The sequence below is a fragment of the Antechinus flavipes genome, chromosome 1, assembly GCF_016432865.1.
Source record: "Antechinus flavipes isolate AdamAnt ecotype Samford, QLD, Australia chromosome 1, AdamAnt_v2, whole genome shotgun sequence".
NCBI classification, from domain to species: Eukaryota; Metazoa; Chordata; class Mammalia; order Dasyuromorphia; family Dasyuridae; genus Antechinus; species Antechinus flavipes.
The window spans coordinates 430,341,657-430,364,829 of record NC_067398.1 but is presented as its reverse complement, the minus strand read 5'-3'; positions in this window follow the sequence as shown (position 1 = coordinate 430,364,829).

Sequence of the window (23,173 nt, the reverse complement as noted above, 5' to 3'; positions counted from 1 at the left end):
GAAGGCAAAGAAATGTGATGAAGAATTTGGTAAGATCCTTCAAATCAAATTCACATATATTTTAATGACTTCAATAAAGAGCTGTCACACAAGGAGAAATCTTCATCTTTTTCCCAGAAAGGAAAGTTCTGGGGTCTTCTCCCTATGCATTGATGAAGACTGAACTAACAGTAATAATTCATAATAATAAGCCATAATAATCCAAAATCTATAATCAGACTAAGAGTAACTGGGAAGCAGTCAAGCTCTCCATGATTCAAAGTAGCTAAGATTTCATCTGGGGGAGAAACCAGTGTACTCCTAGGAAGTTTAGAAAAATTGTGTAAGGAGTTTTTTGTTATTCTTTCTTATATCAATAAAATATTCCTTCTTTTATTTATACTTCTACAAATGGGAATTAAGTCTTAGCATTCTGTGAGATATCAGGCAGAGATTTTCCCATGTTACTAGAAAGAGAGATCACTGTCCAAGGAGTAAGAAAATCCCATAAAATGTACTGTGTTTCCCCGATAATAAGACACTGCCTTATTATTTTTTTGGACAGAAAACCACCAGAGGGCTTATTTTCAGGGGAGGGCTTATTTTAATGAACATTGACAGCAATTTTAATAAACAGGTAAATGTGAACAAAAAAAAGTACCTTTATTCAATAATGATCATGTCATCTTCTTCAACAACATCGTCATAAGCGTCCATACCCTGAATTCCGTCCTGGATGTCTTGCGCCTCTATTTCCTTCAGAAGAAGTGGACCCAATCTGTCATGTCCAGCATGTCTTGTCCAGGTAACCTGCTCGTAGTGCCTTAGCGACACAGCTGTCAGTAATTTTATCCTATGACTTCTTCACCCAAGTCATGACTTCTTGCAGACAGGGCTTCACAAAGTTTCCACGCTGATTTCTTTCCATTCTATTTTCAATGTAGTCATTGACTTCCATGCGCAAATGGTCCTTGAATGGCTTGTTTATTGCAATATCAAGGGTCTGGAGATAGGCAGTCATTCCTGCAGGAATCATTACTTGATCTATTCTTCTCTCTGCAAGGAAGTTCTTCATTTCTTTAGCGCGGTGAGTGCTGGCTGAGTTCTTCTTTTATCCTCCATCATGCCCCCTGAGTTCTTCTTTTATCCTCCATCATACCCCCTCACTCCCACTTACATACTGGGTTTTTATGTTTTCCTGCCTCAGCTCTCCTCCGCAGCACTGCTCTCAATGGCGCCAGCAAGCAAATCACGGGGGAGGAACAGGATGACGCGATCACTGCTGCAGCTCTGATTGGATGCAGCTCGGAGCACGGCATGCGTTTCACCCAGGGGGGAGGGGGAGACGGTGCATACAGAGGGTACCGTAATGTAGCGTGTAGCACAGGGGATCACCTTCACTACAGTAGCAATCTCAATAGGGCTTATTTTCAGGGGAGGGCTTATTTTAGAGGAATCTTACGCAGTAAGGGGAGGGCTTATTTTCAGGATAGGTCTTATTATCGGGGAAACACGGGTACTTAAGTCCTATGTATCAGATAAGCATCCGAAAGCAAAAGTAACACATATACTTAAAAAAAGTTTTAGTCAAGCCTCTTTGCTTTTATCTAACAGTCATTTTTAATATATTCTTCCCCAACTCCAACCATCCAGTAGGATTTCCTTATACAAAGAAAATCAGTTAAATAAAATCAAAAAAAGAGACAATCCCACACCTACAGTTCCCAACTCCTCTTCATGGAAAGGAGAGAATTTTGATTCTTCATATCTTCCCCAGAGCCAAGATTAGTCATTAGGATTATCCCTTTGCACAGAGCAAACAGTAAATGCTTATTGATTGATTATCTAGAATTCAATTTACACAATATCTTTTTAATTAATTTTTTCAATTAACATGTTTTTTCTTTCCCCCTACTGAAAAAAAATTATTGTAGCAAATATGTATAGTCAAAGAAAATAAATTCCCATATTTGATATTTCCAAAATGTTGTTTCATTCTGCATATTTAGTCTATTATCATTTTGTCAGGAGGTGGGTAACAGTTCATCATTAGTCTTCTATTATAGCTTTGATCAGAATTCTTGTCTTTTAAAGTTTTCACTTTCACAATATTTTTATTATAATATAAAGTGTTTTCTTAGTCTTGCTCATTTCATTTTAAATCAGTTCATATAAATCTTTCCAGGATTCTCTGAAACTGTACCTTTTATCATTTCTTATTCCATTACATTCATAAATTACAATTTATTTAGCCATTCCCCAACTAATGGGTACCCCCTTAGTTTCTAGTTATTTGCCATCATGAAAAAAGCAGTTCAAACCTTTTTATATGTGTAGAACATTTTTGTCTTTGATTTCTTCAGGACATAGACCTAGTAGCAGTATAACTTGAATATAGCTTTTAAAAACTAAATTAGTAAGTTACCTATAAATTTGCATCAGTTTCTTTAATAGAATCAGTAAGACTTGCGTTCAAATCAGATATTTACTGGTTGTGTGACTCTGAACTAGTCCATATGGACTACATTTCCAAATTCCTCTAACTAGCAGGATGACATTAGGTAAATCACTGAATGACTCTAGGTTTCAGTTTCCTCACTTGTGAAGTAATTGTTATAAAACTTGTTTTGTCAACCCCACAGACATGAGGATCAAATGAAGTAACCTTAGAGCCTTGTGAAATATATTGATTGTATGGCCTGCACTCCTTCCACAAGAGGGCAGCAAAAATCTATCTTTGCTCATCTAGATGATTTGTCCTGGTGATTTCCCAGCTCAATTACTGATCGGTAAACAATTACCTGAAACCTAGGTTGTGTTGCTCTTTTATTTACTAGCATTTCTCAAAATTTAAATAAGTCAGATACAAAATGGTATTGATCTGAAACTTATTTTTTTTATTAAATACTTCTCTCTTGTCTATCCTGACTCCAGCTTTCTGTGATTTGTGCTTTGAAGATTTTCTCTATAGAAGAAAAAAATCATAATAAGCTATTTTCTTATCGAGGAAGCTGAACTCTTCTCTCCCATTCTTGGGGTAAATTGGACATGACTTACAATAAGGAAGAATTTTAAAAAAGTTTATGTTTCCTATGGAACTTTCAACAAATCACTTCATCTTTCTTAATTTCAGTTTCCACTTGTCTAAAACTGAGAATGTTGAATTAGATCAAAAGTTTTTAACTCTTTGTTTTTTCCAAGTTCTCTATTCTACACCCTTCCAGCTTCCTTTTAAGTGTCTTTTTCCCCTTTATAATGTCAATTCCTTGAGAGTATATACTGTCTTCTTTCGATTCAGATTTGTATATCCGGCATTTAGCACAATGCTAGACACAAATATAGCTCTTTATAAACTAACATTTATTAGTTTACAAATTAATATTTATTAGTTGACTGACAATATAGCATCAAAGATGGATTTAAGGGGGGTCCAAGAACTTTGGAAAGGAAAAATTCACTTTAAATTTTTTTTCATTTACCCTTTTAATAAAATTTAGCATTTCCTTCAATTATGAATTATTTTAAAAAGAGGTCCATAGACTTCACCAGATTTCCAAAGGATTTATGATAATTAAGTCTTCAAGTTAAGAACCCCTGCACTAGATAACCGATATTAAGAATTATTTCTATGAATATGTGATCTCAAAGCTTTTACATAATTCTAGCCTAGTGTGGTGTATAGAACTAACACTGTATTTGTCAGTTGATCGCTTGAATTTGAATTCCTAGCTCTGCCACTTGCAATGGTGTGCTGAAATTCGTTCAAACAACTCAGAGAGCTGTTAAATTTTTCACTGAGCACTTATACCTCACAAATATGTAAAAAATCTACACATCTGAACCTGGTTTAATGTTTTATTGATAGTCTAGGTGTTGGAGAAAATATTAGTAATGTGTATTTAAATTTAAAAGTGTGGTATTAGGCATATCCATCTTTTCCCCCAGCCTGCTATAAACATTTACTAATATATCCTTACTTTAATGTTATGATCTTAAGCAAATCAGCGAATTACTTCAACCTAAAGGACTTCCTCTGCCACAAAATGAGAGATTTAGCAAGATAACCAATAAGTTCTCTTTTAGCCCTGATCTCTAAGATTTTGAGAGCAGCTACTCTTATTAATCATTTATTTAATGGACTTTGGAAAGTAGGAAGAATTCTTTGTCAAAGGTAATAAATTAAATGTTGAACCATGCATACCCCAATCTCGGGCCTTGCATAGCTTTTGCACAATCTTGTAAGATGTCTGGATAGGATAAAAAGTACAGACTGTTATCCTTGGAAGATCTACCTTTCTGTAGATCTAATAATAAAGACTTTATGTGGTACTTTAAGGTTTTACAAAGTATTTTACATCCATTACTGCATTTGAGCCTCTCACTAACACTATGAGGTATGCAGATATAATTATATACATTTTAAAATACATTTAAAATGTTATTAATGTTATATATAATAAAAACATTATGCTATTATATACATTTTAAATACATTTTTAAAATATATACATTTTAAAGATTAGAAAACTGAGGTGCAGAAATATTGTATCTGAGTATATTTGAATTCATGTCCCTACAAACTTAAAGCCCAAAGCTCTTTCCATTATGCCATGCTAACTCGATGTTAACAGACTCATTGGTTTTTTAAAAAATGGATTGTCAACCTTGATTAATCAGCAATCCCAAACTTCTTTTATGACACTAACCCTCTATAATTTTCTAAAGCACTTTTACAGGGCTTAAACTAGTCAAAATGGGAAGTGTTTTTGGGTACAATATATAGTAGTGGAGAAAAATTTGTATCCAGTCTGTAATTCTTATTTGGGAATCAGTCAAGTTGCATATTTCCCAGTGAAGAATTAAGGGAAATAGTGCCCTCCATATAGAATAACACAGAGGGCATTCAGTGTTCAAAAATTTTCTGTTCCATTTTGGCTCTATATTCCAGTGGCCTACAGGGAATCAATCTTACTGACCTGACCAGAAAAGTCAAAAAACATTGCTATGGAAAAAATCTGTTTTTATTACAAGGTTCTGCAAAGCAATTTGGGACCAAAATTTGAGAGACAAAGAAACAAAGGATCAAGATAGGTACTCTAGAACTATGGCAAGTGATCTCCAGATGAATGGATTCCACAGAAAATCTTTCAGGTAAAACCAATTTAAATTGGTTATCAAAGGAGTTGAAAATCAGTGAAAGAAGGAGGCTTCAAGATACAGCTAATAAAGAGTGGGATCTGGAAGATCCAAGTTTCATTCTAACTTCTGATACGTGTCAATTGAGGGTCCCTGAACAAATCACTTAACTTATTTTTAGCATCAGCTTCATGATCCAACCATTCTGGAGAGCAATTTGGAATTATGCCAAAGGGCTATCAAACTGTGCATACCCTTTGATCCACTTTCTCCTGGCATATATAATTTCTCCTGGGCTTATATCCCATAGAGATACTAAAGAAGGGAAAGGAACCCACATGTGCAAAAATGTTTGTGGCAGCCCTTTTTGTAGTGGCTAGAAACTGGAAACTGAGTGGATGCCATCAACTGGAGAATGGCTGAATAAGTTATGATATATGAATGTTATGGAATATTATTGTTCTGTAAGAAACAATCAGCAGGATGATTTCAGAGAGATTTGGAGAGACCTACCTGAACTGATGCTAAGTGAAATGAGCAAAACCAGGAGATCACTGTGCATGGCAACAAGATTATATGATGATCAATGCTGATGGATGTGGCTCTTTTCAACAATGAGATGATTCAGACCAGTTCCAAGGATTTTGTGATGAAGAGAGCCATCTACACCCAGAGAGAGGACTGTGGGAACACACATAGTGTGTTCACACATAGTATGGATCACAACATAGCATTTTCACTCTTTTTTGTTGTTGTTCACTTGCATTTTGTTTTCTTTCTCATTTTTTTTCCTTTTTGATTTGATTTTTCTTGTGCAGAAAGATAATTGTATAAATATGTATAAATATATTGGATTACTTGATATCTAGGGGAGAGAGTAGGAAGAAGGGGGGGGGAATGGAACACAAGCTTTTACAAGGTTAATGTTGAAAAATTATCCATGCATATCTTTTGAAAATTAAAAAAGTTTTTATAAAATAAAATTATTCTGACACCTGAATGGATGGATTGGGGTGAGTAGCAATGAGAATTGAGGAAGCCAATTAAAAGGCTTTTGCAGTGCTTCTTGACATAGATGTTGAACTCCTGAACTATATTATGGCTTTATTGATGACATTAATATGAATGTAGAGAATGTTGTGAATGTAAAGACAGTGAATTTGGAAGTGAATTGGAGACATGGGGTGAGTGAGTATATTAGTCACCTGCTATGTGATGAAAACTTGGATAGGTTCTGGGAGAAATATAAAGATGAAACATTCAGTTCAACTTTATAAACATTCCTTAAGCATTCAAAAAAAAAAAAAAAAGCACCAGTTTCCTCATTTATAAAATGAAAATAATAATAAAGAACACCAAAATAATATCCATCCTAGAGTGGCTACAAGTCTGAAAATAAGCAGTCAATGTTTGGGGTTTTTTAATGAAATAAAAGAAAATTTCTGAATCAGGAAAACAATATTCAAATTATTTTTTTAAATAATAACTTTTCAGTAAAAATTAGACAACCTTTATATATGCATTCAAACATCTTTAAAATTTACAGCTTCAAATATGAATAAATTATGAAAATATAACCAGAATGATTGGTCAAAAAATTTTTTCCTCAGTTTTTGCGTTCTCAAATTCCCTGTGCTTTTTCACTCTTAAATAGGATTTACTAGCACCAATAAAACGAAACATGTAAGAGAACCCCCAAAATAGCAAGTCTTTTGTTCTCTTTATAAATTAATGAGAAAAAAATCATATCTCTTTGAAAATAAAGTCCCCCTGAGAAATCCAATTCACTAGATGTCTAGGTATCTCAGGTTAAAAGCAGCAGAGGCAAGATTTGAAATGAAGTCTCATTTATGGAGGAGGGAGTAGAAATCTGCACTACAATAAATCTTAATCATCTAAACTTTGCTTGAAGACCTCTATTGAGAAAAAAAGAAACAATTGTCTCTCAAAATAAACCCATTCCATTGTAGGAGAGCTCTAATCATCAGGAACTATTTTTTCCCTTTCAAACCCAAGTCTAATCCCTTCTCCATAACTGACAAGTGCATGAATTCAGCTATTGTTCCCTAGATCTTCTTGTCTCTAAATTAAATACGTCTATCTCCTTCAACATATCATCATCTGTTGGATGAACTCAAGGCACTTGACCATTCTGATTGCCCTCTCCTGAATGTTCTCCAACTTTTCAATGTCCTTCTAAACAACTATGGTTCCCAAAGACAAACATAGTATTTCCAATATAAAGTGATGAGAACAGAGCACAGCAGGCCCATTTTCCATAATATATCCCAAGATCCAATCAGCTTTTGGACAATTACTTTACATTGTTGATTCATATTGAACTTGGGGCCTATCACAACTCAGGTGTTTTTTAGACATATTATTATCCAAGCATTCATTCCTGTCAAGAACAAAAGAAATATAACTATGGTAATACTTGTCATAATGTCTGGTCTTTGTAGCTTGATATCCTAATTAATAAAGAATATAAGGATAGATTTGCTATTTAGGGTTTTCATCATTGTAAATACCAATCTTCCTCAATGAATTGATATTGCATGTTAGAAAAGGTATATATGCCAGGGTAGATATATATATATTGTTCAGTTGAGGCCTTTACGAACATAATTTGTTTCTTTTGTAATCTTACTATTTTATTATATGCATTTAAAAACATTGTGTTGCTTGTCTCTTTATTGACACAGATCCATGGTGTATGACACTTTAAGAAGAACTTCTTTCAATATGACATAAAACTCTTAATGACTACTCTTTGGGTCCAGCCATTTACCATTTTCAAATCAATTTGATATTACACATCTCTCCATCTTTTCAACAAAAAGATGAAACATTTTATCAAATAAGTAGACTATAACTACAGCTTTCCTCTCATCTGTCAGGTTGTAACCTTGTCAATAAAAGAAGTAATGTCAATCTGACCTTTCTTCTGACATGATTGATGTGAATTAACTTTTCCTTCACTAGAACACACAGAGTACTTATCTTCTTGAGTTCAAATCTAGTCTCAGACACTTACTAAGTGTAAGACCCTGGGCAAGTCGCTTAATCGTGATTGTTTCAGTTTTCTCATCTGTAAAATAATCTGAAGAAAGAAAATGGCAAACCACTCGTATTTTTGCCAAGAAAATATCAAATGAGGTCACAAAAATTCAGATATGATTGAAAAAATGTGTGAATGGAATCAGATTTTAGTTTTCTCATCTCTTAAATAGACCAATTGATACCCAAAATTCTTTCCATGTTGTCTTTTTTATGATTTTATGCTTCTTTGTATCTCTGTGACTCCTAGCATAGTATGACACAAAGTTAATACTCATTAAATGCTTACAAAATGATTTATCCAGCAGTAAAGATTTACCAACCCTATTGTACATATATACCCCACATTAACTTCTAATCAGTTATGCTCACTTGAACTCTCCAGTCAGATAACTATCGTAAAATTGCATAAGAATCATGATAGATAATTAATTAGATCCCCCATTTTATTCTAATCAGTACTAAAAAGTTTGATGTGATTCCTCCACAGGGATAGTAAATATAAGTTCTGTATATTACACCCCAGAGCTATAAACTTCTAGTTATAAAGTTCACTTATTTAACCACAATGCTGATGAACAAAGGCCAGAGGCCTTGACAAGATAAAGAAAGTCCCACAACTTATTTTTGTATTTCCAAACCACTCTCTCTTGCCCAACATGAACAGGTGACCATCTTATGACTACTTAGTCAGCAGAGATGGATCATGCCTTGCCCATCCTGTGACTACTCATGCTAATGTGTCATTCTTGGCCTTCCTGGAGGGCCAAAATTAAGGTTTATTAACCAATTTTACTTTGCCTCTTCTGGGTATTTGGGTATATCAAGCCCTATATAAGTAAGGACCTGAAGAAAGGAAGCATCTCAGATCATGAGGAAGATCTGAGGTCCACTTTATTAGAGGGAGCCATGGCCCTTTAATAAAGTGCTGTTGGCTTATAGTTCTCTCTTACAGTTTGGATAATTTTGGACCCCACAGAATCTAACTTTTGATCTAATAAGCTCAAACTTAATCTTTAATCCTTGGTAAAGGATTAAAAGTACCTTTCTTGTTCATTTAAGAAAAATGCCTGTCATTCTCCTTTAAAAGAAAAACTGATGGGGCAGGTATATACTAAATTGGGAACCTAAAAGCCTCAACGAAGTCTTCCCCCTTTGGTTCTACAGATCTAATTTGGGTTAAGAGCCCTAGAATGTGTCTATGTTTGGAAAGTACTCTGGCAATGATTTATTCTACTCTTAAACAGAGAAAATAAAAACATTAAAAGATACAAAGAGCTTCTCTGGTATTAAGCGAAATTGAAATGAAACAGATAAACAATAGTATAGAGAGAGTTTAGGGCATAGTTGAGAATTAATTAGGAGATGTAGCTTCTTACTAATACAATATTTTTAATCTCTTAAAGCTGTAATCAAATACATCTTGGTAGTACAATGAATAGTCAAATTATCAGATCTGGAGTTATGAAATTCTGAGTTCAAATCCAGCCTCAGAAAATTACAAGCTCTGTGGCTCTTGACAAGTCATCTAAATTCTGCCTTAATCTTATTTTGCAGTATCTCAATGTATTCCCAACTGCCTGGTGACCTCATAATAGAAAATCTCCAAAGAGAAATAAAATATAACAAATTATTTAAGAATATAGTAAAGTGGATGGGTCTTCACTGTTGTAACAACTACTTGCTTTCCTTGGAGTTTTGTTTAAAAGGCCTAATTTCACAATTATAAAAATATTTAGTCACTTTCCCTTGTTTTCTGTCCTTTAACAAGGAGTGTGTGTGTGTGTGTGTGTGTGTGTGTGTGTGTGTGTGTGTTTAATAAATCCTATCAACTGCATTCCAAATACTCCCCCTTTTTTCCCCTGGTTGTTCCCCTTTTCTCAATTCCTTCTTTTCCTGCATTTGTTTGGGTTTTAATAACTCAGAGTGAGTTTAAATAGTGATTGTGTCTGTTCTGACAAGATGCTCTAAGGGTCTACCTCTCCCAGAATGATTCATTTTGGAAGTCAAACTAGGCCATTTTTGCTTCATTTCTTACCTAGTCTTTAATCACTGAATGGCTGAGTGAGACTTGAAAAAGACATTAGCTTTAAAAAGCCAAGGGTTCCCACTGCATCTATGGCCATCTCCAGTCTTTCTGATCTGGGTTTGTTACTGGACTCAGATGATTCTGGAGGAGAAAGTGAGGTTGATGACTTTAATTCTGCCTCACTTAAATCCAATTTACAAGTCAAATTACAAGTCAAGACATCATCTTCCACATGTCATTGATCCTCTTAAAGAACAAAGAATAAACTATCTCTTCTGTGAAACGTTTACCCATCTGTTCAAAGTTACTGCAGAATACTGCTGATTGGCTGTGCCCTCTAAATAGGCCTAAAAGGTTATAAAAATCAAATCTGTATCCTAGGAAACTGAGGATGTTATTTCATAAGAACAGTTTTCCTTACCTCAGTAATACAAATTTCAGTTTTTCAACACAATTTCAGATTTTCAGTTTGGCTTCCTATCTTTGACCCATAGTCATCAGATCCTTACTGACCAGTATCCTCCCAACAGGTATCATTTCTTGTGATCCAGAAAATCACTACATCTCCTAAGTTTTTGAGAAGATAAATTGAAATAATGTATATAAAGTACTTTGCAAACCTTAAAGTACTGTGTAAATACAGCTATTCTTATTATTATTCTTTGTAGTATTTAGTACCATTGTCCACCTTTTCCTTCTGGATCTGGTTTTCTCTCTTGACTTCTGTGATAGTGTAATCTCAAGTTTTCCCTTCCACATCTCTGATTGCTGCATTTTTGTGTCTCTTGCTGATTCTTCACCCTTTTCTTCTCACTTAAATTTAGGATTTTATCCTTTGAGGGTTTTTCTTCCTTTCTATATTCTCAAGGTGTAGTAGATAGAATGCTGGGCCTGGAGTCAAGAAGTTTTAGGTTCAAATCCACTCTCATGCACTTAGTAGGTGTACAACCCTAGACTGTTCACTTAATCTGTCTGCTTCAGTTTCCCCTTCTGTTAATGGGATAAAAGTAATATCTACAACCAACAAATGAGATATTATTTATAAACAACTTAGCATAGTGCCTAGCACTTAGTAGGCATTTAACAAATACTTGGTCTCTTGCACCTCAACAATATACTGTAGAAATTAGCTATTTGACTAATATGAGAAATTCAGGGAGAAGGGAAAAAGTGGGAAAGAACATTTTAAATAGAAGAAGTCAAATATTTCTATTTATGAAGCCTCCCTTATAGATGAGGTTTGTAATAACTTTTGCCCATCATATCACCTGAAACCCCTTTGAAATGAGGAATCATCCATACTAGATTATTTCAAGCTGTGAAAGACCTCAAAGGACATTTCTTCCAATTCCTTCATTTTACAAATGAGGAAACTGAGGCAGAGAAGTGAAGTGAATAACCCAAAGTCATAACAGAAACAGCTTCCATTTCTGGCTCAAAAATAAATGAGATTTTAAAACACAAGGATGTGACATTATTTCATATAGAGGTAAAAAAATATTTTGTAGCTTGAAAAGAAAGTTTCTCTGGTTTTAGATGGTCATTTATTAAACATTTACTGTGTTCTAGACATCATGCTAAGTGCTGAGCACATAAATAAATAAGACAATGCTTTAGTTTCTAATCTTTAGTATCATAGTATATCTAGACTTTTTAAATAGTCCTTGGATTGTCCTTGTACTTTTCCAAAACATTTGTTTCCAATACTTTCCACTATCTCTAGGTTACATTGCAAAGGCAGCATTTTTACGTAAGGTCAAAAGGTATGGGCCACAAGTTCTGATGGCTTTGCACAAAATTCATGAATTACATACACACAGACTCAGCTATATTAATTACACTATGGCAACTATTGTGCCCTAGATAATTAAGTGATATTATAAAATACCTGAAATTAAAAACAAATAAGGAAATATTAAGTGACCCAACTAAAATCTTTGAAGTAGCCAAATAATGTTCTATGTGAACCACAGACAAAATTAAGAATTCTCCAGCAGAATCACTAGAACCTGTCAATAATTATCTTCCTACTATTAGCTTCCTTATCCTAAGAAATCCTGTTCTCAAGAAAAATTTGAAGTCATTTTCAATAAATAACTGAACAAATGACATAAACAAGAATTCTCATTCTCAAAAAGAAGTATAAACTTTACCACCATATGAAAGAATGTTTCAAATTAATAATAAGATACAAAATAAAATAACTCTGGAGTTTCACCGCATATCCAACAAGTTGGCAAAAAAAAAAAAGACAAACTATGACACTAGTTAATGTTGAATGAGTTGTGGAAAGATGGATATTAGTGGAATTGTAAATTGGTTTATCCATTCTGGAAAGCAGTTTGGAATTGTGTTAAGAAAGTAAATAAAATTTAGAAATTTAGAAATCCTCAAGCTAAGCATATACCTCAAGAAGGTCAATAATAAATATTTATATCAACACTTTTTACAGTAGTTAGGTACTGGAAATAAAGTACATCTTTATCATTGGTATAATAATAAAGCATCACTTTATCACTTCATCATTAAATGAATTATAAACATAATAAAATATTATTGTGCTCTAAAAAGAAATGAATATGATATCTACAGAGAAACTTGGGAAGAGATGTGAACTGACACAAGATAAAATAAATAAAACCAAGAAAATAATATAATGAATAGAAAGAACCCCATCATCAAAATTATTGAAATGTAGTACTCCCCAACTCATCCTTTAATGGAGGTGTTATATATTGCACATATTTGGAGACTTTTAAAACATTACTTTGGGGCAACTAGATGGTGCAATGGATGGAGCTCTGTCCCTGAAGTCAGGAGGATCTGAGTCTAACTCTGGTCTCAAATACTTAACATTTACTAGCTATGTGACTCTAGGAAAATCACTTACCCCAATTCCCTTGCAAAGATAAATAAATAAATGTATTGATTGTGCTATTGTTTCTTCTGTTTTATTTGTTCTTTTTTTTTTTTAATATATATTCTCTGTCCTATGAGATGGTTTCTAGGAGGAAGAAAGAAAGATGATGGTGAAAACTTTGATGATATAAAAAACATCAATAAAAACTTATTTATATGAAAGAAATTTAATGACAATAACCAAGCTTGGCTCCAAAGAAGAGATATGACAAGATACCCTCTACCCCATTGTTACAGAGGTAAGGGGCCATGGCCATAGAATACCGCATGTAATGTCAATTACTTTTTTCAATGTACAGGTTGGTTTTACTGCAAAGGTTCCCCTCTTTTCTATTTTATATTACAGGAAATAATCATCTATGAGAAGAACGGATCTTCTTTTTCTCTAAAAGTTACATGTAAATATTTTTACTTAAGCAATCTTCCAAGTCACCCCTTCCATAAGGATATAACCCCAGTAAATAGAAATAACAACTATAGCCCAACCTTCATCATTCTTCCATTCTCTCTAAGCACTGAATTTTTCATCTGTCTGGTAAAGTGACCCCCATTCCTCCTGTGACCACCATCGTATGGTTAGCTCTGGAAATCTGCAGTTTCCCTGGCTTTGAATTTACATAATTATAAATCCCTTAGTTCTACAAATGAGCTGCATTGTTTCAAAGGGAGATTTAGTAGGTAACCAAAAAAAAAAAAAAAAAAAGCACAATTCAAAAGTGTAAAGATTTTTAAGTGTAAAGGACTTAAAAATCTTTTCCTAAAAAAACAAAAAAAACAAAAAACAAAAACCTATAATCTAAGGACAAATATGCTGGCAGAGTTGACCCATCCTTATTCTTTTTTGTATGTGTATTTGAAGATCCTGGTTGAGAATAGACTTTTTTTATCTGGTTTCTAAGGATTTCTACATAAGTTGTTTCATCTTTCTGGGCCTCAGTATACTTCTCTGTAAAATGAGAGAGATTTTCCATTTCAACAAATATCTATATCTATATAGATTTGTTTTTGTTTTTTGATTTATTTGTTTGTTTTGTTTGTTTTTTGCTGAGGCACTTGAGGTTAAGTATCTTACCTAAGGTCACACAACTAGGAAGTGTTAAGTGTCTGAGGTGAGATGTGGACTCAAGTCCTCCTGACTTCAGGGCTGGTGCTCTATCTACTGTGCCACCTAGCTGACCCTACACATTTTTTAAAGTTTTTTTTTTTTTTCAGTTATTTTCTGTGCTTCTTTTTCCAAGCTGTTGGCTTTTCTCCAAAATTTACATAATTCTCTTGCATTACTCTCATTTCTTCATTTCTCTTCTATCTCTCTTTTAAGATTCTTTTTGAATTTTCTTCCAAGAGAGCCTTTGAGGCTTGAGACCAGTTTATATCCTCCCCCTCCCCTCCAAACTCCCTTGAGGCTTCATATGTAGTAGGCATTTTGCCATTGCTGTTACCTTCTAGGTTTGTGTTCTGATCCTCTCTCTCTCCATAGCAGCTCTCTATGATCAGGGCTTTTTTTTTGCTCATTTAAAAAAGTTGAACTCTCCTCCTAGAGCAAAAGGGGGATTGTCCCAAACTTTTTCTGCAGGAAGATAGGAGCCTCACACTGACTGTGCTAAGATCAGTTATGCTGCAAGCTTTCACACTGAGTTGAGTGAGCCTGGCCATGTCTCACCTGTTTTTCTGGGGGCCAGGGGCTCACCATTCACCTTCTGAAGTTGCACTGAAGATTTCATAGTTGGTCTGCTAATCCATTGGCCTTCTGAATCAGGAGAGAATAGCCGATGCTGCTGTACTTTGGCTAGAAGCCTCCTGCTAGATTTCCCACTTGGCCTCCCTGCACCAGGCTTCCTCTTGTTAGGCCTATGCTGAACCATGTTTCCCCAACCCACCCACCCAATTGAAACAGGCCTTTTGTGAAGTCCTTCCACAATATCTTAAACTGGAAAAATGTTATACTCCAAATGTTTGTGAATTCTGTCACTCCAAAATCTGTTCAGAGACCTGATCTAGTGTTGATTCTGAGGGAAGCCAGGGAAAGCTGACAATGTCTTTTCTACTCTCTACTATCTTAACTCTGCCCAAAATGAGAGGTTTTTGTTTTTGTTTTTGTTTTTAATAGACAACCACTGAGGTTTCTTCTGGTTCTAAATCCAATATTCTATGGCCCTATTACTTTCTTGCATTACTCCTAGAAATACATATTACTATTGCGCCTGAAAGACCTCAGGCATTTTTATGTCTAGGTCAATATTCCCAAACATGCTGATTAGTCATAAAGTTGATCATATTACCTCCCCACCCTTTCTATTTAATTTTATAAACTCCAGCAGCTCCCTATTATATCCAGGATCAAATACAAAATTCTCTATTTGGCTTCTCAAGCCCTTTTTAAACTAGCCTTTTTCCTACCTTTTCAATCCTACTTATGCCCCCCACATACAGTGAGATTCAGGAACTCTGGCCTCCTTGCTATTACTCAAACAATTCTCTCCATCTTTAGAATTCATACATTTTCCCTGGCAGCACTCCATGCCTGGAGACCCTTCTCTCTTCCATCTCTTTGCTTTCCTACCTTCTTTCTTGTCATGCAAAATCTCATCTTTTGCAAAAAGTCTTTCCTAGTTCCATTTAATGATAACTGAAGTTACCTCCAATATAACTATATAATATTATATATATACTATAGATAATATGTATGTATGTATGTATATATATATATATATATATATACATACATACATACATATTATAGTCATTATGCTTTCTTGAGCACTTGAATCAACTAACCCTTTCTTCCTATCTTAAAAGTCTTACTTCAGTTGGCTTTCCATCCAAGTTTCTCTTTCCAGACATCTCAGATAATTGAGGTGTCCACTCCCAGAAGAGAAATGAGGGTCACACCCTGGGCCTATTGAATGATCATACCTTTCCCACCACTGATTATCAACTTCAATTTGTTTTCTCAACTTATATCATACTTAGGTGCCTTTTCCTCCTCAGGTGAATAACTTTCCATGATCCCACAAAGGAGTTGACATATAGTAATAATAATAAAGATAACATCCTCCCATGGAAAAAGAAGAGTCATTTCTTCTCCCATCTAGAAGGACACAGTACTGTTACTGAGTCCATAATCTAACCTAATTTTATCCTTTTTGTTCACATTAGTATTTCCAAACCCATATTTAAATTTTATTACATCAACACATCCATCCTTCAATCTATACATATATGGGGAGGTGAGAGGAGTTAGTAAGAGAGATTCCTTCACTATAGATTCCCTTGTTCTATTCAGTAGTTGAAAATTTCATTCTAATCTACTCATTTGTAACTGTCTCCATAAGAGCTTGTTATTTATTTCTCACTATCTTGACAAAGTGCCAAAAGCATTGGGAATTCAAAACTCATCCTGAAATGAACTAGATTCTCTGTTGTTCATGTAAAGGACTGTTTGCCATCTGGGGGAGGGGGTGGTAGGAGGGAGGGGAAAATCAGAACAGAAGTGAGTGCAAGGGATAATGCTGTAAAAAATTACCCTAGCATGGGTTCTGTCAATAAAAAGTTATTTTAAAAAAATAGATTCTCTGTTGTTGTAATATTTGGTGGTGGTGGGCCTTCAGGTTATGTCTCGATTTATATATGAATTGAATTTAAGTGAGACAGAGTGGACAAAGTTGTCAGCTTTACTATCTTTTCCAGAATCGCTGAAATCCATTGGCAGAATGAAAGTTGAGATGATTGGTAGTGGCCAGGGATTCAATGAATGACCTTAATATCTTCAATGTCTGACCAAGTTTTAACTTTAGATTAACTATTTTATTAGGAAAAACACCGTAGAGAAGACATGATTAAAAGATAAAAAAATGTGATAAAACACAATAGAAGACTGGCTTTGGTGTCAAGAAAACATGAGCTCAACTTCTGATAGATTTTTCTCTTCTAGATTATCAATCAGTAAACATTTGTTAAGCATTTGTTCATTATTTATCCTAGCTCTGTGCTTATGTCTAACAAGTCACTCAACCTGTCAGTTTTCCTAGAAACTCTGTGAATGACAGATTTGTATTACTGAAGATAATCTCCCATACCAGATGTAACTCTTCTTTGACTTCATCAAAGAATGTTTGAATTAGCTATCTTGAAACTTAGAGCAGCAGGGCATTTGAATAAACAATGACATATATTTTGAAGGTCTTGATTATGAGGATAGGATTTGGAGTGCTCATGCAATGAAATACTTAAGGAAGGTGAATGACCTGGATGCTGATCAATATATATGTCACTATCCATTGAATGCCCTGGCTTCCCACTCCATCAAATTCAACTCTCAGAAAGACAGCCTAACAGTACCGATTTTAAACTATACTACAAAGTGGCAATAATTTTTTTTTTAATCTGGTACTAGAAGATTAAAAAAAATTCAACTCCCAAAAACTATACATTCATTCTAGTTCAGCCACAAATAAAAATGATAACAACTTAAATCTCACTATCATCCATAATTCTGCTATTACTCAAAACTCTGAAATTTCTTTCTCTGATCATAAACTCCTAGTTTTCCATCCTTCCTCTTGACTTCTTCCTATTGCAACTGGGAACTCCAGTCCCTCCACTCCTTGGTGCTATCCCCATGCATTATCTTGTACTCTGGCTTCATTTTCCTCCCTTAGCATTAATCCTAATTAATCAATTATACACTAATACAAACTTTTCAATCCCTTTCCCATTTTTCCTGTCCTCAGTCATTCCCAGTCAAAATATCAAATCTGGGTTACTTCTACAACTTCTCTATCCCTTCTATGCTCTAGGAAAAGTTGTATAACCTTATCAAATAGTTTTATCTTAACTGAGTCCTTGCTGCTTCATAGTAATTCTTCTATTCTGCCCTGATAAACTATATAGCATGTTCTCAACAATGGCCATTTCAAACATTCTCTTCTCTCCTTAAGCTACTTATATTATCTTCTATCCCTTTCTCTCTCAGCAAGAACTTTTCATGCTTTACCAAGACTACCTATTATGAATTTCTTCTTCCCTATGCCATAATCTCAAAATTCCTTTATTTTGTTCTTGATTTTCATTTCCCTTACTCCATTCACTTTAACCTTTGATCCCATTCTCTCTTGCCTCATTTAGGAGTTTGTCCCCCATATCATGCCTTCTTTTTCTTAACTCTCTCTTTATCCATTATCTTATTTCCCGCATTAAATATATATTCAGATCTCCCCTATTAAAAATTTTTTTCATTTGATTTTTCATCCTCTCAAATTGTTTCACTTTTCAAACTTTCACATACAGTACTTAGAGATAACCAACATTTATTTTCTATTTTCTATTCCTCTACTTCTTGCCTCCCATTTGGACTATTTTAATAGTATTGTCATAGCCTTCTCATTGGCTTTTCCAATCCCCTCCTTTCTTTCATTTTCCACAAAGCCTCTAAATTAAAATTTCAAAAGTTTAGCTATGGTCATTCTTTTGAAAATCTTCCATACTTCACAGTTGCCCTAAAATACTCAACCTGGCATTTAAAATTGTCTACAATCTGCCTCTAATTTCTCTGTCCAGATTTATTTCACATTGTTGTTCTTTCCATGCACTATGTATTAGATAAGAGTTCAGAGTACAAATTAAAACATTTTTGGTGGAATTTTTTTGGACATTGCTAAAGCAGACTATATGTGACTATAATTTGTAATGGGTTTTGGTTTTTTTTTGACTTCTCACTGGATAAAGGATAGGGAGGAAGGAGAGAATTGAGAATTTAAAATAATTTTTAAAACCTATCCCTTGTGAATGACCAGCAGGATGAATACAGAGAGGCTTGGAGAGACCTACATGGACTGATGCTAAGTGAGATGAGCAGAACCAGGAGATCATTATACACTTCGACAACGATATTGTATGAGGATGTATTCTGATGGAAGTGGATTTCTCTGACAAAGAGACTTAACTGAGTTTCATTGGAGAAATGATGGACAGAAACAGCTACACCCAAAGAAGGAATACTGGGAAATGAATGTGAACTATTTGCATTTTTTATTTTCTTCCCGTGTTATTTTTACCTTCTGAATCCAATTCTCCCTGTGCAGCGGGAGAACTGTTCGGTTCTGCAAATATGTATTGTATCTAGGATATACTGCAACATATTTAACATATATAGGACTGCTTGCCATCTTGGGGGGGGGGAGGAGGGAGGGAGGGAAAAAAACGAAACATAAGTGATTGCAAGGGATAATGTCGTGTAAAAATTATCCTGGCATGGATTCTGTCAATACAAAGTTATTATTAAATAAAATAAAATTAAAAAAAAAACCTATCCCTTGTAATCATTCCTAATCTCTGCCTGTTGGGAGTCCTGAGCTTCTTTTAAGGCTTAGCTCAGTGTTATCTCCTAGACATATCCTTTCTTAATACTTCCAATTGTTAGTGCTTTCTTTTTCCTGAAATTATCTTATGTCTTCAGCAAAATGTACACTCCTCCTGGGCAGATTATTTCATTTTTGTCTCCAGACTCATAGGTCCTTGAATAAAGTATGTATTTGTCATTTTTAATTGTATCTGACTATTAATGACCCCATGGCAAACAGGGTAAAGTGAATTGTCCACTTAGCTAATAAGGGTCTGAGGCCAGCTTCAAACTCAGGAAGATGAATTTTCCTGACTCCAGGCTCCTACCTTGACACCTATCTGTTCAATAGGTATTTAATGTTTACTAAAATGATAGAACCAAGTCAGAAGACTATGCCTTAATAGGAAAAAACACTACTCCTCCTCTGGAAAAAATGAGTACTAAAGCAAAGTTTAAAGTTCAAAACTAATACTAAGAATAGAAGTAGAATGGTCTAGGTGTAAAATAACTAACCAAGGGAATGGCCACGTGGTCTGAAAAGAAATAAGAGTACAAAAGGAATTGTGGGGGTCCTCAAACTACAGCCCATGGGCCAAATGCGACAGCTGAGGACGTTTATCCCCGTCATCCAGGGCTATGAAGTTTCTTTATTTAAAGGCCAAAAAAATAAAATTTTTGTTTTTTACTATGGTCCGATCCTCCAACAGTCTGAGGGACAGTGAACTGGCCCCCTATTTAAAAAGTTTGAGGACCCCTGATAGAGGGTAGAGGTTTAAATCTCTATGTATAGTGAATTTCAATTGTATATACCATGACTGTAGACTCTTGAGCCTATACAGATCATATTTGTCTCCAATTTTTTGTATCAGTAGTGCCTGAATTTAGACAACTTCTTGAAAGAATCAAGGCAATCCTGGGCCCAGAGAGACAAGTATTAAGACTAAATGTAACCAACATGGCAGTCCATTTATGGTAGATCTGAACCTACACAAAGGATTGTTGACTGTGATAGGACTTTATATATTGCTATAGATTATTAGAGGAATATAGATTTCTGGGGAAAATATTGAATAGGACTATGACTACTCCAATGTATGAGATGACTAATACTATGGAACCCTTCCAAGTCAATGGAGAAATATCCAGTTTTGGGGCTGCAGTTAGGCTAATTTTTTTGAAAATGAAAAATTATAAATGAGTACACAGAGTAGGTGGCATTGGATAGGAATGAAAAAGGTAGTACAGCATTAAGACAGGTTGAAATTTCCTTTATAAGATTCACTTCATGTCAAATTTAACCTCCCTCTCTAACAAAGTTAAAATGAATAAGGTTCTTGCTCTGGCATTAATGACTTCATATTACCCTGAATACCTAATTCCCAACTAAAACCAAATTTGAAGAGGATTTGTTTTGCAGCCAGCCTAAATACCAGAGCTTATTTACTTGGGCTTAGCTACTAAAAGAACTTCTAGAACAGTAATTTTTTAGTCTTTTTTTTGCATGTGCCATGAACTCCTCAGAATGCTTCTAAAATGCATATATTAGGTAAGATTACAATGGAAACTAATTCTAGTGAAAGGGTTATGAAATATCAAAATTTTTTAAAAGCTTAAAGGCTACTTGTTTAAGAAACTCAATGAACAAAAAAAGACTACAGAGGGCAGCCTTAGATCACTTGCTGGCAAGATATCTGATCTGAACAAATGCCCCATGGAATCTTTATACTCTAGAGATTGAAGCAGTAAAGTAGCAACAGCAGAGAAACACAGTTCCTAAAGAACCATGGTGTGGAGAAAATGCTGGAACAAGCAAAGCCAAGAGGCAACAAGGTAGAGACATGTTGTGGAGCAAACTCAGACCTTGTCTTTTAATGATATTGAGTCAAATAAACAGTGAGTGTCTGGGAAGGTCGATGCTAAGGGAAGAAAGTAGAGATAAAGTGTGCAAGCTTGTATGTATAGGTTCCCTCAGAAGGTGATGCTCTCCAGATGGAACTTTTTCAACCCTGTAGTGACCCTAAGAGTTTTCAACTTAGGAAGGCCTCACCTCAATCTTTAGGACTACAAGTCTGGATGTACAAGTTTCTGTTGAAAAGTTGAGACTACTGGAAAGGGAAAGTTATATTATGACTATGGCTTCAGATGCAAGTTCTTTGTAGTTTTTTTTGTAAGGTTTGATGTCCCCAGTCTTTTGCATAAGGGCTTAAAGTCCTCTTACCTTGCAGATATGAAGGCATGAACTAAATTCTGTTGTCCTCAGATGTCTTATGAGGCCACAAGCCAAAATTAGAAAGTTTAGAAAGACTGAGTCTAGTTTGTCTGCAACTAGAGCTCAAGATTCTTTGTGAGTTATGTTTAACATAAGCATCTATCAACTCCTGTACTTGGTGGGGAGGAGGGAGAGAGGAGAGTGAGGAATATTTGTCCTCCTATCAAAGTGAAGAATTGCTTTCTAAAACTAAGAACAAAGAGAAACATGATGATAAGTCACCAAGAGACTGGAAGGTAGGAAAACTTAACGAAGAAGAGACATAGGGAACAGAACCAGTGAATATTTGTAATTAAGTAACAAATGCAACTGGGGCCACTTCAGTTTTCCTGATCTTACTGGACTCAGATTCTGGAAGGAAGAGTGAAATTGGTGACTGAACAGATCTCCCTCACTTAAATCCAATTTACTTGCAAGTCATGGCATAACTTTCCAAATGATATGGTTCACATCAAGAATAAGGGAAAAACACTAAGTGATAAACATAAGATTTTTTCAGTAGAGGAGGAAGGAGTCAGAGGAAGTGAAGTCAAGTAGTAACAAGCAAACAAATCTCTGCTTAATAATAGAAAAAAAAAAAACTAAAAGTATTAACCTGACACTAACAATAGAATTCAGTTGTATTCCTAAGGCATGTATCCTATATATGATGGAGGACCTACTAAGATTTATCAAACTTGACAGCAGTATAGGTGATGTTTTCATCTCTGTTGATGATAAAAGGACTTCTGAAAGATATAGTTAAGAAGATAGAAGAATTATAGAAATGATGATTACTACGAAGGATGGAATGTATCTAAACAAAGGCTAGTTAACCAAAAAAATCTAAAGGCATATAAGGTCAAGCACAAAATACTGAGAAACTGTCTAGTAGCCTACTTATTTGCTAGAGATTTGCTTATCTAATTAAAAAAAAAGTTTCTACATGAAAAAGTTTTAAAGGAAGAAGAAACTTGGTTTTTTTATAACTACCAAACTAAATAATATAGCCAAAAAATAAAAAAAAGCAAAAGCCCAGCAATCTGACAAAATTCAAGAAAGGAGCTTACAATAAAACCCATGACTTCAAGTTTCTGTATATAAATGCACAGAGTTTGGATAATAAACGAGGTATACTAGAGCTCTAAAATTCAAGGAAGTAAATTTGACCTTACAGCTATCACTTAAGATTTGGGATGGGGTCCATGTCTAGAAATTACTTTGGAAGAACATGTATCTTATATAAAAGACTAAAAGGGGAATGGAGAAGAATAGCTAATTAAAAGAATTTATGTGAGAAAAAACCTAGGAGTCAGAAGGGGAAGCAGAGTGAAAAAACACTTGAGCAAAAATCAGATGAAGGAGTACAATAATATTGTTGTGGCAGTATGCTATGGGCTCACACATACAAAAGGAGGAAATAGAGGTCTCTGTAAATAGAATCTTAAAAAAAAAAAATAAC